This window comes from Platalea leucorodia (genome assembly GCF_965183815.1).
Source record: "Platalea leucorodia genome assembly, chromosome: 22".
NCBI classification, from domain to species: Eukaryota; Metazoa; Chordata; class Aves; order Pelecaniformes; family Threskiornithidae; genus Platalea; species Platalea leucorodia.
Genome location: NC_138844.1, coordinates 1,356,571 through 1,362,570, shown reverse-complemented (window position 1 = coordinate 1,362,570; position 6,000 = coordinate 1,356,571).

Genomic DNA, 6,000 nt, shown 5'->3' with positions numbered 1-6,000 from the left:
CTGTCCCTGCATAGGATAACCCCAAAATTCACACAATATGTCTGAGGGCGTTGTCCAAATGCTGCTTGAATATTGTCAGGCTTGGCGCCATGACTACCTCTCTGGGGAGCCTGTTCCAGTTCTCCACCACCCTTGGGGTGAAGAACCTTTTCCTAATATCCAACCTAAGCCTCCCCTTGAGGTTTTTACTTTCTCTATCTTGAGAAAATAGGTCCAAATCCACCCATGTAATCCGATGCCCGTAAGTCAAGAGCAGCTCCCTGCAGAGATCTGTTGAGGGGTGAGGGTCTCGTGAGAAGAAGAGGAATCATGGTTCCAGTCAAAGCCAATGCTTCCCCAGTGGTTGCCTCAGGAAGGCAGCGAGGATGAGATACCCAAGGTGCACGCTGAGACCCATCCTTCTGCATGTGTGAGAGGGAGACTCAAAAACCCCACACGTCCCCACCAAGAGCCCCGAGAGAGCAGAGCTGCTGGAAATGACTCTGCAAGGGGAACAAAGAAAGAAATGGGGAGGAGAAAATGCTTGGTCTTAGCATGCCTGAAATGCCCTTGCTGTGGTCCTCCCTCCTCCAGCAGTGACACGTGTCGTTCCTGCAGCCAACACCTTCTGCCTTTCCAAGGTGAAGGGTATAAGGGGTAAATGCTTGCACGTGGTGACCAACCTCTCTGACACATCCTCCTGTGCAATATCTTGGGAGTCTCTCCTTCTCTGATGCCTCTTCTTCCTCTCTCACCAACCACCAGCCCTCGGTGCGGTTGGCCTCTCCAAGCTCCTGCACAGTGTCTAGCCCCAAACTCCTGTCAGCATACCCCCCAAACCCTGCAGACCCTAACTGTCCCTCTCAGCTCCCTCAGGCACAGTGGACGTTCTCCCTCTCTCCAAAGGAAGGTATCTCAGGAATCAATAAATGAAGCTACCTGCCACACTGCCCAGCCAATCTCATAAACCAGCTTCTGAAAGGCTCATTGGGGGAAAACCCCCAAACAACAAAAACAACAAACAGCCTTTCCACTTGACCATAACCTTTCCATTTTCAGTTTCCTCAAAACCAGTCCTCTCCTTACTTCTAGCCTTTAACAAACAAACCTGCCATACTGTTTTCACTCTTTCCATAGCATTATTGAGGTTGGCCAGGGCTGCGTCCAGTCAATTCTTGAAAACTTCCGAGGCCAGAGACTGCACAACATCTGTGGACAGTGCATTCCAGTACGTGAGAATTTTCAGGGTCCAAAAAAAGTGAAAGCGTTTCTTATATCTAAATAGACTTTCCTAGTGTGCTGGTTTTGGCTGGGATAGAGTTAATTTTCATCATAGAAGCTAGTATGTTTTGCATTTGTGCGGAAAACAGTGTTGATAATACAAGGATGTTTTAGTTACTGCTGAGCGGTGCTTACACAAAGTCAAGGCCTTTTCTCCTCTCACACCATCCCACCAGCAAGGAGCTGGGGGTGCGCAAGAAGCTGGGAGGGGACACAGCTGGGAGAGCTGACCCCAACTGACCAAAGGGATATTCCATACCATATGATGTCTTGATCAGTATATAAATCTGGGGGGGGGAAGAAGAAGGAAGCGGTGGACGTTGTTAGGACCGATGGCGTTTGTCTTCCGAAGTAACCGTTACGCATGATGAAGCCCTGCTTTCCTGGAGATGGCTGAACACCTGCCTGCCGATGGGAAGTAGTGAATGAATTCCTTGTTTTGCTTTGCTTGTGCGCGTGGCTTTTGCTTTACCTATTACACTGTCTTTATCTCAATCCACAAGTTTTCTCACTTTTACCCTTCTGATTCTCTCCCCCATCCCACTGGGCAGGAGTGAGCAAGAGGCTGCACATGGTGCTTAATTGCCAGCTGGGGTTAAACCATGACACCCGCATTCCAAATTGTGTCCGTTGCCTCTAGTCCTACCATTGTGCACTTTGAGAAGAGCCTGGCTCCATCTCGTCCATGTCCTCAGAGCACATAGACACCCATAAGGTCTCCCTTGAGCCTTCTTCTCCTAAGGCCCTGTTCCTTCAGTCCCTCTTAGTGCATCATGCCCCTTGACTGCCTTGGTGGCTTCCACTAGACTCGCTCCCACATGTCAGTACCTTTCTTACATACCACAGGACCCCAGGCACGGTCTCATGAGCGAATCAATAGAGGAGAAGGATCACTTCCCTGGGTCTGCTGGCTGCACTTTTGCTAAGACATCGCAGAGTGCAGCTGGTCTGCCTTGCCCCGAGGGCACACTGCTGACTCCCCTTCAGCCACTGGCCACCAGGCATCCCCTGCCTTCCCAGCTCTCTCACCTATAACCTCTGCCTCCAACACGGTCCAAGCTACATCACAAGATGAAAGGTGCCTGTCCCCAGAGGAACTCGTTGCTCTTGCCTCAGGCCTTTGGAGAAAAGTCCTGTTTTCTTGTGTCCTACCTGGATGGTCACTTCTGGTGGGAACTGCAGCGCAGATTCCTTCTGCGTGTGATCTGTAGAGCCAGAAAGGTATTTCAGCTTTGCCTGCCTCCCTATCCATCTAGCCATCACTTCAGCAGCTTTCTCACTGGCCTCATTCTCCATCTCACTTTCTATAACCTCCCAAAGGCTGATCCATGTCTCTGAAGTGCAGGTTCAAGGTTCAGCCAATTCCTAGACGCAAGGCAAGAAAGGGATTTTCCCTCCTTGGGCTAATTTGGCCAGGGAATAAATAAATCACAGGAGCAATCACGTCTCCTGCCAAGAGCCATTCTCTCTGACAACAACCCCCAGTGGATGCTGAGGGAAGCATAGGAGCAAGACAAGCAGGTAGGATACTTCTGTTGAGTACCCACTCCTGTGTCCCAAGTCCCTGGGCCTGGACTTGCCTGAAAAAGTCATGCCCATACATGTCCCGAAAGTTTTTTCACTGCTGCACAGACTGGGGAGCCACAGACTGTGGCACAGATGACCTTCCCCTCTGTTTTATAGACAGGCTTCATCCAGCCCTTCAGATATGCACATGGAGAACCCCTGGCTGCTTGTGCTACCCTGAGCTCCAAGACACCATCACAGAGGCAAGCATGCAGTCTGGCCAGTTGGAAGCCCATTTGAGGAATGCCTGGAGAAGGGATCCTTTGCCAGTTCAAGGCAGGGGCTTCTGCCTTTGCAGAAACCGGGTTTCTCTCTCTGCTTCTGAAGCCCAAGAACATGGACTTCAAACAGTTGAGTGAGCTACTAGAGCCATACGGGCTTCCCTGGGGACCAGATGGACAGAGGCCTCTCCGCTCAGGGCCCTAAATGTGTCTTTACAAAGGGGATCCAAGCTGTCATCCTGTCTCCGGGACTCCTCCTGCACACCAAAAGGCTCTCCATTTGGTGTGCAGGGAAATCCTCTACAACAGCCTCATGGCCTGGAACCTATGCAGAAAACCTGAGGATTCCTGTCACCTCTACATCATTTTCTCTTGTCTGTGTTGAGCTCGAACTTCTGGCATTGTGGGATGGCCTCCAAGCACCGGAAGAGACTGCCTGGGGGCGGGGGGGGAGTGATGGAGGGGAGCCTGGGAGAAGCCCGATGCTGATTCCGATGCCGGTGCCTAGCCGTTGCCATTGTTCATGCCGATGCTAGTGACAGGTAGTGGGGGAAGCACTCCGGGGTTCGTGGGCAGGTAGGCAGGGCCAGGTGGCTCCAGCAGGCAGAGTGGCAGCGCCCCCTGTCGGGGATGGCCAGGGCTGTCATAGAATCATGGAATCACAGAATCGTAGAGTGGTTTGGTTTGGTTTAGTTTGGGAGGGACCTCGAAAGACCATCTAGTCCAACCCTCCCCCCCCCCCCCCCCCGCCATGGGCAGGGACATCTGTCGCTAGATCAGGTTGCTCAAAGCCCCATCCAACCTGACCTTGAGCACTTCTGATGATGGGACATCCACAACTTTTTTGGACAACCTGCTCCAGTGCATCACCACCCTAATCGTAAAATATTTCTTCCTTATGTCAAGCTAAATCTACTTTCTTTCAGTTTAAAACCATTACCCCTTGTCCTGTCACTACAGGCCTTACTAAAATGTCTCTCTCCATCTTTCTTTTAAGCCCACTTTAAGTATTATTACTTTGTCTTTTGAGGAGAGGGTATTTATCTTAAGGCAACTTCATCAGGCCAGCTTCCTTTCTGGCATCCCGGCCTCAGCCTTTGCAGCTGCAGGGTGTGTGGCTCACCACAGGCACACCACCCTTGGCTCCCATGTGAGCGTGTCAGGGCAGCACCTCTCCCTGCATTGAAGCTGGAACTGGTCCCAGACCGCCCTACGCTGATCACCAGGGATGGGCTGCATCTTGTCAGACTTTGGGAATTTTTTGACTTGTAAAGTGCAGAACACCTGAAGTTGCAGCAATAGAGATGGTCTCTAGCTTTGACTTTCTCTTTCATGCACAGACTTTGCAGGCTGAAATTCCAAACAAGACCCTGTGGCTTGGACCCCAGTACACCTTCTCTCTTTCCTGCAATGAGAACACAATCGATTGAAGTACTTCTGGCCAATCCCCAAAAGCCCCAAAGCCCTCTGCTGTCACTAAATCCACCATGGATGGCTGGTGCCTCCTTTACCTTCTTAGCACTGGGCTTTCAAGGACTTGTGGAAAGTTGTCAGGGGCAGAGAGGTGGCCGGTGGAGTCCTGGTTGTCAGCGTGTGGGGAGAGCCTGTGCTTCCTCATGTGCATATGCATCTGGCTGTGCCTTTGGGCGTATTCGTGCCTGCGTGCTTGCATTTGTTTGTTCATTTGCAATTGCACATGTGAGAGTGAGTGTCTGCCGGGGTGTTCGGGAACAAGTGCATTTCTGTATGCGTGTGCGCGTGAGTGCTCGTAGTAGCCACTACAGTCTCGTATCCTATTTCCTGCATGAAAATCCAGATGGCTTGATAAAACTGTACAACTGGAAGAACAGAAATCCCCACAGCACTGTCCTCCACGAAAAGGGAATTGTGGCTCATGAAGCATATCTCAGAACAAGTGAAAGAGCCTCCACACGAGGATGTCTTTGGAATCTGAATTGGTCCCACAGGGCTGAAAAGACATATCTGCTGAAGGGAGGCTCTTTCAGCCCAAACTCACTGCCCTGGAAGGGAGGACCTCACGGAACGATCTTTGTTCTCAGCAAAATTCATGGAATCGTAGATTCATAGAAGCATACGCTGCTTTGGGGTGGAAGGGACCTTGAAAGATCATCTTGTCCAACCCACCTGCCATGGGCAGGGACATCGGTCACTGCACCACGATGCTCAAAGCTCCATCCACCCTCTTCTTGAACACTTCTAATGATGAGGCATCCACAACTTCTCTGGGAAACATTTTCCAGTGTCTCACCACCCTCATTCTATAAAATGTCTTGCTTATATCTCATCTAAATCTACCCTGCTTTAGTTTAAAACCATTGTCCCTTGTCCTGCCACTACAGGCCCTGGTAAAAAGTCTCTCTCCATCTTTCTTAGAAGCCCCATATACATACTGCAAGGCCGCAAGAAGGTCTCTGCAGGGCCTTCTTTTCTCCAGGCTAAACAGCGCCAACTCTCTCAGCCTTCCTTCATCGGAGAGGTGTTCCAATCCTCTGACCACTTCATGGCCCTCCTCTGGACTCAGTCTAATGGACTCTGCAGACTCTTCCCACAGTCAGAGAAGAGACATCAGCTCACACACAGGACTTATCCCATCCCAAAGCAGATGTGCACATTAATGGGACAAATCATCTTTCTGGAGACACTGATCCTGCAAGTGACCATTTGTGGCCTTTGAGCTCCCCAGCTAGCATAAGCTTACAGCAGGGCCTGCGTAGCTGCTCACGTGTGCATGGCTTCATCATGCCATCAGAAGTGAACCCACAGGCTGTCCTACCATAAACCCCATATCCCTGTCCAGGCTGCTCTAGGAGAGATGGAGAGCAGGGAGAGGACTTCTGTGCCAGCAAATGAGCTCAACCTGGGCACATTACTCTCAGCAGCTGCATCTCCCCCTCACACCAGGTGCAGATCAGTTTTCTCTCAACCACACTGA